This window comes from Glycine soja, chromosome 7 (genome assembly GCF_004193775.1).
Source record: "Glycine soja cultivar W05 chromosome 7, ASM419377v2, whole genome shotgun sequence".
Lineage (NCBI taxonomy): Eukaryota > Viridiplantae > Streptophyta > Magnoliopsida > Fabales > Fabaceae > Glycine > Glycine soja.
This window is the reverse complement of record NC_041008.1, coordinates 33,404,658-33,417,597: the sequence shown is the minus strand read 5'-3', so window position 1 is coordinate 33,417,597 and position 12,940 is coordinate 33,404,658. Positions and strand designations below refer to the sequence as shown.

The window sequence follows — 12,940 nt, the reverse complement described above, 5'->3', positions numbered from 1 at the left end:
ACTAAAATGACAAGTAGTATTTTTTTCATAAGAATTGAATACAAATATAAAGGAGTTTATATATGTACATAATCTACTCAACCAACAAGTGTGCTGGATCTCTTTTGTAAATAGTAAGCAGAGATTAATTTTTTACAAAACAGTTAGATATTTTACATAAATATATGATAAAAAAAATGCAAAAATGTTGCCCTCGTGAAAGAAATACAGTACTGCCTATTTTAAGTTGCCCAAGTATAATGATTACATTTGCCCAAGTAATCCACGATAGCATATTATAATATGCAAATGACTTGCCCAAAAATATTTATAGAAAGTTTGCTTAAAGTCAATCCAATTGAGATTTGAGAGATGATAAAACAACATATACAAGGCTAGAAGGTGCATAATCCAATTTAAGCTTTTTGGTCACGCACTGATTTGAGTGGCAGTAATCTATCAGATGTGCCACATATTGGTAAATTAGTTTGAATTTTGGATAGAAAACCAAGCCACGTGTGATGCACGAAGCTGCAATAACTGGTGCTCAAATAAACAAGTCCCAGAACAATATTTCTAGGGAGGGCACCATTCAACTCGCGTTTAATTTAATGTGGTGGTACGTACACACGTTTCTACTTGCATCTTTAATTATTTTCATGTCAAATTCAAAAGACAATTATGAGATTATTAGTTTGTGTTCCTTGAAAACACATCCAAACATGTTTGGGCTCCCATATTAATCTACCAAGTGTTCTAAAACTGATCATATCAAACACTTTCTCTCTTCAGTCTTTGTTTAATTTTGTTTACGTAACATAAATAAATAAGAACCCTCAGAATCTTAAAGTTGTCTTACAATGATGTCATCAAGGCTAAGAGGATTTATATCATCAAGTAGCATATTGTTAGGGGTCAGCATAACAAATCAGGCGGAATATATTGGTTTCCAAACCATATATCTATACTAGTTCCAAATTTAAATTTTAAGATGGTATTAAAATTTATAATAATAATGATTGTTATTAAGTCTATCAACCTACCTACTATATATCATATGTTGTTGGATCATCAAGTAGCATACGTTGGAAATTCTAGACTAATGATATAATTAAAATAGAGCATATAAATAAAAGTAAGGACAAATTTTATTTTATAAATTGGTTTTGTTGGATTAAGTACTTAAGTACAAATCTAATTTCTAAGAGTAATGCCAAATCAAATACAACTCAGAAAAAAGGAAAATGTATATACTAGTAATTGTGTATAAGTTTATTCAAACATAATTTCAATGGGCAACGGCACAAGATTAATAAAATTACATACATTTTATGAGTTCTTAGAAAGAAAAGGAAAAAAATCAACAATAAATACAAAACCCGTTGTTGCTTTGTTCTCTCACAAGTGATTCTTTGCCACATATAATTACTTGGTTTCTTTTCTAAATTTGCAAGAATCACTCTGCTATTAACTCAGAACTCCATCTCCACATAGTTATCATGTGTTCTAAGGCCTTGTGGTTCGCAAATAGTTTCTATGCAACATTTTAGTATATGTTGTTACAGCAAGAATAAATATTTTACCTTTAATCGTTTGCCCCTGTTACATCATTTTACTTTTGTTGCATCTAATAACTCTTATTCAAGAGACACTTTTTCATGTAACACAACAGAGATAATGTTCATTGTACGCAAATTAAAATACACCTTTTAAGCAAAAAAACTAAAATTTTTACTTTCTAAATTAGCCTTGCAACGCCTTGGTTTGCATCTAATTTTAGAATAATTTAAGGGCGTGTAAATTTTCATCCCAGGCAATTCACGTTGATTTGATTATATATATTTATCATTGATATTTTATCATGTAATAAAAATATGCTCAAAGATAAATAAAAATAAATAAAATATTGTGCCCCCATATAACAAAACTACGTAATGATTGGCCAAACTATATAATGATTACATTGCTCAAGAGTGATGTGAATTCTATTCCGTTGTAAGATTATAGTGTTGACTGCTTCTGCAATTGTAAGTGACTTGACTGCTTCTGCAATTGTAAGTGACTTGACTGCTTCTGAGAAATGATATATGCAAGGATAAAACGTGCATCGAGCCTCCTATTGGTGCACGAAGCCTCACTAAAAAAAATAACCTATACTTAGGAAAAAAATTGTCAATATAAATAAAAAAATCCATAGATAAATGCATGATAGACTTTAGACTTTATTCTACCAATATTTCTTCCATCAACTTTGAGGATTAAGGAGGCGTGTAATGACAGCTAATTGTCTGTCACTATAGATTTTACCTGTATAGTGTATAAGTAAAAGTCATTAATTTTTACTTACATCTCCTAACTGTAGATAAAAAATTTTAATTTGTATCTATCAACTTCAACTGTAAGTAAAAATCGTATAATAATAATAATAATAAATCTTTACTGCTACTTACCTGTTCATATTTTTTTTTAATTATCACATGAAAAATGACATTTAAATTGGAAGAATATGCAAGCTATAAAAATTAAAAAAAAAACAAGGAAAAAGAAAAAAGAAAAACCAATAGTATCAAGATAAAGAAAAATTGACAAATAAAAAACACTGATTTTAATTATCTCAATGATAATCACATTATAAAAATTGAAATTCTTGCAATTACCCTACCAAGTTTGAGGCTAGACTTTTATAACCATGCCTAATGGGCCAAAGACTGGATTCTTCTTTCTAGGAGACTTTTGTTCCTGCACGAGAAAGCAGGGTGATGAAAAGCATGAAAATAGCAACAGCTAAAACACATGATTTCTTATTTAAAACCGCACACATTGTTGCAATAACTAATAAATTAAACACCCCCTCAAAGATCGGCAATTGAAGGATTACAAATTATGGCTTCTGAAGATTTCAGATGAGCAAAAACAGTGCAAGTAACAAAATAAACAAGGTTTAATTGTATTTTTAGTCCTACTATAGTTGTGTAGTTTTAGTCCCCTTACAGGTTGTTGAGCAAATACAACCCATCAAATTTCCAATAAATTTTTAACTAGTATGACTATTTCAAATTATCCATTATAAGAAAGTTTAGGAGAATTAAATTAATTTAATGTTAAAAATAGAGGGGCTTGATTTTTCACACAAATTAAAACTTAAGAGACCAACATTGTACAAAGTCTAAATTTAAGAACCACAAGTGAAATTAAACAAATAAATAATATCATTGAGCAGTCTAGGGAGGATAAGAGGTTTTAATCTAGGTACACTGTTAATATAAAAAAAAAAAGCCTCCAGTCATGAGACTTTAAAACCACAAAAAATAATAGCTCATATAAACTTTAAATTTCACAGAACAGAACTGAAGAAAGGACAATAACTATAGACATGTGTTGGTATGAGTGTCAAATTGATGACAGAGGCCATCTCCTTCTAATAATCTAGCAATTAAAGATCTCATTCAACATAAATATACCTCAATATTGGCCTCTTGTGTAAAACTGTATTGTAGGAATCAGGAAACCAATTGCAACATTATTGTGTGGAAATGAAAACATTATTAAACCAAACCCTTGAAAAAATGGTAGCAACACATAAAAGTCACCAACCAACCTGGACGATAGGTAATGGGATTTTCTCCTTAACTTCATGCACGATGTTGGCCTATGCTTCCACCGCTGCCTAAAATCAACATACACGAGCAATATAGTTAGAAAAATCATTGACCAGATAATGGACATGTGATGATAAATACATTTCAGCCATGGCAAGTGATGCAATCCTACCCCCCAAGGGCATTGGATAGAAGACTCCAAGAAGATTGGGTCAAAAATGCAAGAGAAGGCCCTAGGGTTCTCATGAGCCTTAGGGTAGATTTCGGGCCCATGGGCTAAGTATGAGCCCACTTATCTTGGTACATATTAGATTAAGGTTTCATTAATTTTGGGCCTTGTATTTAGGGCTCCATAATGTAGGTAGGGTATCCTAGAAATATAGGATTTTTCAGCCCTTGTATTTTAGGGCACCTAGACTAGTTTTTGTATTAGGGGTAGTTTTGTAATTTCACATGCACTAAGTGGATATTTGATGTGTGTGGTTGGAAATAAATTTAATTGAATTGGTAGAAGCCCAATCCAATTAAATTTTAGAGGGGGAGGTGAGCATTTGCTTACTACACCCCATTGCCACATCATATAGTCACACTTTGTGCATGTCCTTCATGCTTTTCATGCCTCATGACACCTAAGCACACTTAGTGGAGAATCTTGGAATTGATCTTGGATTAGTGGGCTGAACCATAACTAAAATTCACTAATCATAATTAGTGAAATTTTGGCTCCAAAGTTTGGCTCCACAAATTCAATTTCAAATTCAAGTGAAATTTGAATTTCCCTCCAATTTTGTGTGACACTTAGGCTATAAATAGAGGTCATGTGTGTGCATTTTTTTTCAACTTTGATCATTTGAATATTAACTTTAGATTTCAGAGCTCCTTTTGAGCACAAAATTCCGTGCTCTTCTCTCTCTCTCCCTTCATTCATCTCCTTCTTCCTCCAAGCTCTTATCCATGGCCTCCTATGGTGGTGAGCTTCTTCTAGACTCATCTTCTCCTTGAAGTGGCGTCTCCTCTCTCTCTTCCTTCTCCATTCCGCTGCCATTTATCTTCCAAGAAGCAAAGGAATCCATTGATGAAGAAGATCCTAGGCCTACAAGCTCCAATGGAGCTTGCATCATGTGGTATCAAGAGCATCTTCATCTAAGTGATGTTCTTTTGCTTCCTCTATCTTTTTGTTCGGTGAATTCTCTTTAATTCCTTGTTCTTCATCTTATTCTCCATGTATATCCTCCATTGTCTTGTGGTTTGGTGCTGTTTAGAGTAGATTAAAAAAAATTAAACCGATTAAATCTTAGATCTACACTTGTTCTTGCATTTCAATGGTTCAAAATTTGTAGATCTACTCTTGAATCTTGTTTTTGTGTTGATTTTAGGTTCTATCAATTTTCATTCATAATATTCTTGTGCTGAACCTTTAGATCTTAATTTTGTTCCAAAATATTGATTAGAAAAAAAAAACACAAAAATCTAAGTGTAAATCACTTAATCCATGTTGTCTTAGAGTCATGTTTAGTCATAGTAATTGTCACATTATGTTCTAAGTTTGTGTTGAATTTTATTTTGTTGATTGAATTCTAGATACATTTTTTCATGTATTCTTGTCATTCTTAGCCTATCTTTTGAATTTTGAGTCTAATTCATGCATGTTATTTAGTTCATAACATGTTCTAAATCAATTCCTAGAAATAGTCTTGTTCTTGAACTTTTTTTTTGCTTTCTAAGTTTCCTACATGATGCCTATGATGAAGTTGAGTTGTGGTGCTGAGTTGTAGCTGGATTTGTGAATCAAAATAAGTCTTAAGCTCTCTTTAATTGTGTTATTCAAGATAATTGAGCATAAGCAAACACAAATTGTAACTATCCAAGCCTTAAGCAACATAAACACTACTCTTGATTTCTAGGTTGAAATCGCTGGTGCTGGCAGCTTGAACATACGAACTTGTATAAATTACTGGGAATTGGTCACTACGTTTTATGAGCTGAAACTTTTACTGAATTTTCTAGACATCTGGACCAAAATTATAAAAAAATAACCAAGCGATTTGGATTAAAGGAAAAAATAAGAAAAATCTCACAAGTTGGCAGAAAAATCAGTGTCCAGGGAAAAAAAAAAAAAGTGAAAGGAAAGTGTGCTTGTTGTTTTGGCTCAAAATTTGTTCTATAATTGGTGCCTATTTTATACCAATCCTAGTTCTGAAATTTCAATTGAAAATTATTGTGAAAACAAGGGCCAAAACTAGAGGTTTCTTGAGTCTTTTTTTTAGAGTTTTTCTACTCTACTCTAGAGCCATTCTAGGTTTCTCTTTGAGTCCTAGCTTGCTTTTTTGTGCTTTTCATTGCTTTAATTGTTGAATAATCCTTGGAAATTTGTCTTGTTAAAACTCTATTGGTTTAGCTTTCATTTCATTTTTTTTTTGTCTTTGGTTATTGCTTGTCTCTTTGTTTCCTTGCTTGTGAGTTGCCATATAGGGAATTGGAAAGGAGGATTGGTGCCATATCTTGAAGAATTTGAGTCAAGAAGCAAGGGGCCAACCACCTTAAGAGCTATTGGACTAAGAAGCACTCCAAATTGAGTGAAACACTAAAGAGAGAATAGCCACCACAATTGAGGACTTTTTTCTTTGTAATTTTGTAATTGGCAATTTGCTTTGCTTTCAAATTTTGTAACAAAAAGGCCTTTCATTGGAAGTAAGTTGGGAGCCTCCGCTAGGTCACCCTACTTCCATTTGTGTGTAATAATTTTAGGCAATTTTCCCTTAGGATAGTGAGTGTTTTGTTGGGAACCTTAAATGAGGTCATCCAAACACTCTTAGGATCCGCCTAGTTTGCATTTCTTGCACTTTAATTTCTTGCTTACTTTCATAGCTTATTTCCTTTACCCTCCATTGTCAAACCGCCTAGATAGCTTTCCTTTTACCAATTAGTTTTTACCTTATCTTTCACACCTTTTTTAGTGTTTATTTTGGCTAGTTTCAACCATAGTTTCTTTTACCTTTTTTTCAAACCCCCAACAAGAAAGAACCATAACTTAGGAACCAACATGAGTCTTCATTCTTCATCTAGTGTTAATGGTGAGGGTTCTACTCCTAAGGACCCCTTGTATAAGATATTAGATGAGTTGAGATCCCTTAAGTTGTGGAAAGAAAAACAAGAGAGAAAAGATAAAGGTAAAAAAAGAGTGGAAGAAATAAGTCAAGATGAAATAGAGAAAATAAGAGAGGAAGAAAGAAGAAAAATAATGAAAGAAATGAAAAGAGAAAAACATGTCTCCTATAGTAGTCATAACTCTTGCAAGAGCCTAAGTGAAGAACTTCGTGACTATTATGAAGGAAGGCATAGGTCACATCTTAAACATCACTCCCAAAGAAGAGAAAAGGATAGAAGGCCTCAAGAGGTTAACATTAGCCTCCCATATTTCCACGGAAAAGATAATGTTGAGGCCTACTTAGATTGGGAAATGAAGGTTGAACAACTCTTTGCTTGCCATCATATTAGCGAAGAGAGAAAAGTTCCATTGGCTACCCTTAGCTTTCAAGGGTATGCCCTCTATTGGTGGACTTCCCTTGTTAAAGAACGAAGGATTCATGGGGATCCTCCAGTAGAGTATTGGAATGATCTTAAGAGTGCCCTTAGGAAGAGGCACATTCCCTCCTACTATGAAAGAGAGCTTATGGACAAGCTCCAAAGGCTTAGACAAGGGAGTATGAGTGTTGAAGAATATAGACAACAAATGGAACTACTCCTTTTAAGAGCTGGACTTAGGGAGGAGGAAAGAACAAGCATAGCTAGGTTCCTTAGTGGGCTCAATATGGAAGTGAGGGACAAGGTTGAACTCCTTCCATATAGGGACCTAGATGAGCTAGTCCAACTTTGTATAAGAGTGGAGCAACACCTTAAAAGAAAGCCTTCTTCAAGATCTTATGGCTCTCACTCTTATCCAAGGAAGGACCAAGCCCATGGAATTTTAGGGGCTGCACCTTCAAAACCCAAGGAAGATAAGGGTAAGACCATAGAAAAATGCACCCCTAAGACTAGTTCCCAAGATAGGACTAGCAACATTAAATGCTTCAAATGTCTTGGGAGAGGTCACATTGCCTCTCAATGCCCCACAAAGAAAACCATGATCATGAGGGGTCAAGACATTTATAGTAGTCAAGAGGAGACTACTTCTTGCCCTTCCTCTAGTGGAAGTGAAGATGAAGTAAGGGGTGAAGAGTCTAGTGAGGAAGTCTACCCCCATGAAGAAGGTGACCTCTTAATGGTTAGAAGGCTCCTTGGAGGTCAATCTTGTGATCTATCTCAATCCCAAAGAGAGAACATCTTTCATACAAGATGCAAAATTTTAGATAAAACTTGTTCTCTCATTGTGGATAGTGGATCTTGTTGCAATTGTTGTAGCACAAGATTAGTTTCCAAGTTGAACCTTACTATCATTCCCCACCCAAAACCGTATAAACTTCAATGGCTCAATGAGCAAGGGGAAATGATAGTTAACCAACAAGTGAAGGTACCTTTCTCCATTGGGACATATAAGGATGAAGTTAATTGTGATATAGTTCCCATGGAGGCAGGACATATTCTTTTAGGAAGGCCATGGCAATTTGATAGGAAGATCATTTACAATGGCCTAACTAATGAAATTACCCTCACCCATCTTGGCACCAAATTTGTGTGGCATCCTCAAACACCTTCACAGGTGGCCAAAGATCAACTAACTATGAAAGATAAGAGGGATGAGGAAGAAAAACTAGAAAAACAAAAGAAAAAGAAGGATAGTAAGGCCTTGTGTTCAAAGGCCAAGGGGAAGGAAAAGGAGGAAAAGGATTCCTCCAAGAAGATTGTTAACAAGGAAAATCATTTTGCAACAAAATGTGATATTAAAATAGCACTCCTTCTTAAACAATCTTTCTACCTTCTCCTATCAAGGGAAACTTCCCTTAGCACCGCCTTACCTCTTGAACTTGAGGTTATTCCTCAAGTAAAGGAGTTGTTGGATGAGGGTTTGGTTCGCAAGAGCTTAAATCCTTGTGCTTTGTTTGTGCCTAAAATAGGTATTATTAGGCACCAAATCCCTATGATAGGTGGTATAATGAATGTGTTGAGTGGTGCAACACTCTTTTGTAAAATCACTCATGCACCCAACATCTTCATGATTTGTGTACATAGGGACTCATTAGGTAGGTTTGTTCTTATTATTTGTTTCAATGCAAACCTAGGTGCTCATGTGGGACACCTTAGGTTTGTCGTAATTCTTTTTAGGAATAATCAACATGAAAATAAAGAAAAAGGTATGTATTATTCCATTACTTTCCTTAACTTTTTAAATAGTGATCAAGGGCTTTCCATGAACCCTAAGAGAATAAAGGTCATTCCTGAGTGGTCTACTCCACCAAGTATAAGGGAAATTTGGGGCTTCAATATCTTAACAAACTTTTACAAAAAGTTTGTCCCATATTTTTCTATACTTGTAGCACCACTCATTGAGTTGGTGAGGAACTATATTCTCTCATGGGAAGATGACCAGGAAAGGAGTTTTCAGTCCTTACCATACTCTAACATACCCAACATCACTAATACATATGTTTTCATTCTTTTTACAGGTGTTGAGGAAAGAATCCATGAGTTTCAAGAACCTCTGGATTTGAGGTCAAATCCTTTTCAAGGGGGAGGGAATGATGCAATCCTACCCCCCAAGGGCATTGGATAGAAGACTCCAAGAAGATTGGGTCAAAAATGCAAGAGAAGGCCCTAGGGTTCTCATGAGCCTTAGGGTAGATTTCGGGCCCATGGGCTAAGTATGAGCCCACTTATCTTGGTACATATTAGATTAAGGTTTCATTAATTTTGGGCCTTGTATTTAGGGCTCCATAATGTAGGTAGGGTACCCTAGAAATATAGGATTTTTCAGCCCTTGTATTTTAGGGCACCTAGACTAGTTTTTGTATTAGGGGTAGTTTTGTAATTTCACATGCACTAAGTGGATATTTGATGTGTGTGGTTGGAAATAAATTTAATTGAATTGGTAGAAGCCCAATCCAATTAAATTTTAGAGGGGGAGGTGAGCATTTGCTTACTACACCCCATTGCCACATCATATAGTCACACTTTGTGCATGTCCTTCATGCTTTTCATGCCTCATGACACCTAAGCACACTTAGTGGAGAATCTTGGAATTGATCTTGGATTAGTGGGCTGAACCATAACTAAAATTCACTAATCATAATTAGTGAAATTTTGGCTCCAAAGTTTGGCTCCACAAATTCAATTTCAAATTCAAGTGAAATTTGAATTTCCCTCCAATTTTGTGTGACACTTAGGCTATAAATAGAGGTCATGTGTGTGCATTTTTTTTCAACTTTGATCATTTGAATATTAACTTCAGATTTCAGAGCTCCTTTTGAGCACAAAATTTCGTGCTCTTCTCTCTCTCTCCCTTCATTCATCTCCTTCTTCCTCCAAGCTCTTATCCATGGCCTCCTATGGTGGTGAGCTTCTTCTAGACTCATCTTCTCCTTGAAGTGGCGTCTCCTCTCTCTCTTCCTTCTCCATTCCGCTGCCATTTATCTTCCAAGAAGCAAAGGAATCCATTGATGAAGAAGATCCTAGGCCTACAAGCTCCAATGGAGCTTGCATCAGCAAGTCCAACATACTCCAAGAGAAAAATCAAATAACAGATGGAAGGAACTTGCATTTTTTATTTAAAATAAAGCAATTTTCTCATACAGTAACAAGTACAAGGAACTTGCATTTTTTATTTAAAATAAAGCAATTTTCTCATACAGTAACAGGTACAAGGAACTTGCATTTTTCAGCCATGGCTATTAACTCACATTTGCATTAATATTTGAGAAGAAAATATTCAATTTAAGAGAAGTTGATCACCTGGAAGCCAACTAGAACACAATCACCAACGGCCAAAAAGACGTTGAGTGCACGTTGCTCATGTATATCCTCCCACTCAACATGCTCATCGGAAATGTGTAGGCCCACCATGAAAGTGAGAATCTGCAGAATCAAATCCAATATTTGTAAGAAAAATCAACATAACGGGATAATAGCCAATGATATAGATATAAAAGTGTAGCTTACTTGAATCCTCTGAAAATATTGACCCGGACAGCCTGAAAAAGCATATGAGGCTAACAAGCAACTTGAATATTAAAATGATTGATTGTGTCAGGAAAAAGTTGTGCAAACTATATTAGCCTGGCCCATTTTTTGACAATGAAAACTTTGAAAAAACAATGGTTATGCATATTTAAAGTACAAGTGTAGAATTAATTCAGTACTCTCTCAATCATGGACATCAGTCCAACGGCCCTGGCTCACAAGAAACATCCAGGAAGAACTGGCTCCTATCAAAACAATGCAGAAAAAATTCTTAATTAAATAGTCATTATGGAACTAAGTTGTGGTTATAGAAAGCTTGAGGCAGATTTTATAATGTAAGCTTCAATACTAAATATCGTAAACTTCCAGCAATCCGCTTAGACTGTTGTAGCTAATCCCCCATAAACTAAAAATTTCGTGATCAATTCAGATTACAGACATTGATGGTGATGAAGAAAAATTAAGAGTCAAAATTTTAGTGATAAACTAAATGAAACTGAAAATCTAGTCGGTCATTAGAGTACAAAAAGGTATATAAGTAAACATAATTTAAGAGGTTTAAACATCAGAAAAGCCATTTGAAAACATCTATAATTTCTTTACATTGAGAAAAATAATCGTTTCTTGGAGAAGTAACTACCATTAGTAAATTCACAAACTAAAGAAACATGAAATTCAGACAATGTTTAAATGATATAATGAAGTAGAACAATACTTCTTGGAGCTAGCATTATTTAAGTGAAGAAGTTATTAGAATTACGTACCCACTAGCCCTTGAGCCACCTATGGGACTTTGCTATGTTCACTTCAACCATTACTAATATATATTCTGTCAGTTTGTTTAAGAACATCAGGTAAGCATTTCTCCACGATTGCCAAAGTGGTATTGTACCTATTAAGCCCCAAAAGCCTGTGAAGAATCCTAACCCCAAGCTCATATATAATGCTTCACAGAAAACTGAATTGTCATCATCATCATGAATTGCTGGTCCTTGAGGCTTTGTTGCTGTGCCATTTACAGGGCAGCTTTTGTTAAGTGGTTCACCACAAAGATCGGTATTTCCTTCAAAAGTAGAGGCACTAAAGGTCTGAAGCTGTCTTCCCCAGGGGATTCTTCCAACAAGATAGTTGTTAGATAAGTCTAACATGGCAAGACGATCAATTTTGGAAAGAGTAGAAGGAACTTCACAAGAGAAATGATTTCTTGATAACTCTAGTGAAGTTAAATTCCCAATCTCAGGAAGAATTTCTCCACTTAATCTGTTTCTTGATAAATTCAAAGAAACTAATTCAAGTAAATATCTTACCTCCTTTGGTATTTCACCTGTTAAATCATTACTTGAGAGATCAATGCTCTTCAAAAGAAACTCAGGATTCAAATACAAATATTCCTGACCCTTCCACATCAATAACACATTAGAGTCATAAACATTTGAGGACATAACTCCATATGTCAACCTTTGTCTCGTAACAATTTTTCTTCGGATTACTCCCATTTCCCTCATTGCAGTAAAATTGCTCAGACATGTTGGAATTCCTTCTAACAAGTTATTCCTTGAAAGATCCAAGAGACAAATTTGCCTCAAATAGCAGAGATGTACAGGAACACTTCCAAAGAAGCGATTACTCGCAACAGTCAGCTACATTAATTGATTAGTGCTTCAAATTATTCACGAACACATGCATTTCATATTAAAGATGCATCAACTACCACCTCATTGAAATTCATCAGTAGTAGTAGTAATTCATTTCATGCACATTTCAACCAACAATAAGCCTCGATTAAACGGTGAAACAAACACTGAGGATGAAATAAAAGGAAGAAAAATAATCAGAAAACAACAAATGCAGCATGTGATCATCACAAAGAGCAATGAAAGAGAAATCCATGAGGTAAGAAGAAGAATGTTGTTTTCCTCACCAGAAAATGAGTGACAGAAGCACGCAGCAAGCACAAGCACAAACCCAAACCCTAAGAAGGCAAAGAAGATGCAGAGAGAAGAAAATGATTTGAAGCAGAGAGAAGGCGCAGAATAGCATGGTCATTACCTTTGCACCCGTGGACCCCATTTCGCTGAGTATTTAAAGAGTAACTTTTACAACTTCTTCCTGTTTCTTTTTTTTAATAAATAGTTAATAATATATGTGAGAATCAAACTATTTTTTATTTTTTAATAAAGAGTAACTTTTATCACTTCTTTCTTTTTTTTTAAATAAAGAGTTGATAATTTCTGTGAGAGTCAAACTAT

General features: G+C 34.8%; 1 long non-coding RNA gene across 5 annotated transcripts; it reads right to left on the bottom strand.

Annotated features, from left to right (window-relative positions):
* Window positions 1-1,843: 1,843 nt before the first annotated feature.
* LOC114419331 lies at window positions 1,844-12,730 on the bottom strand. Of its 5 annotated transcripts, none has more exons than XR_003668239.1 (7): window positions 12,613-12,730; window positions 11,456-12,492; window positions 10,671-10,936; window positions 10,464-10,586; window positions 3,578-3,646; window positions 2,642-2,718; window positions 1,844-2,286 (listed from the first exon to the last, which is right to left on the bottom strand). It is a non-coding gene; the product is annotated as an uncharacterized LOC114419331 (long non-coding RNA). The 5 variants fall into 5 exon arrangements; XR_003668240.1 differs by having other exon boundaries at window positions 1,844-2,130; window positions 2,211-2,286; window positions 11,456-12,724; XR_003668241.1 differs by having other exon boundaries at window positions 1,844-2,116; window positions 2,211-2,286; window positions 11,456-12,724.
* Window positions 12,731-12,940: the final 210 nt, after the last annotated feature.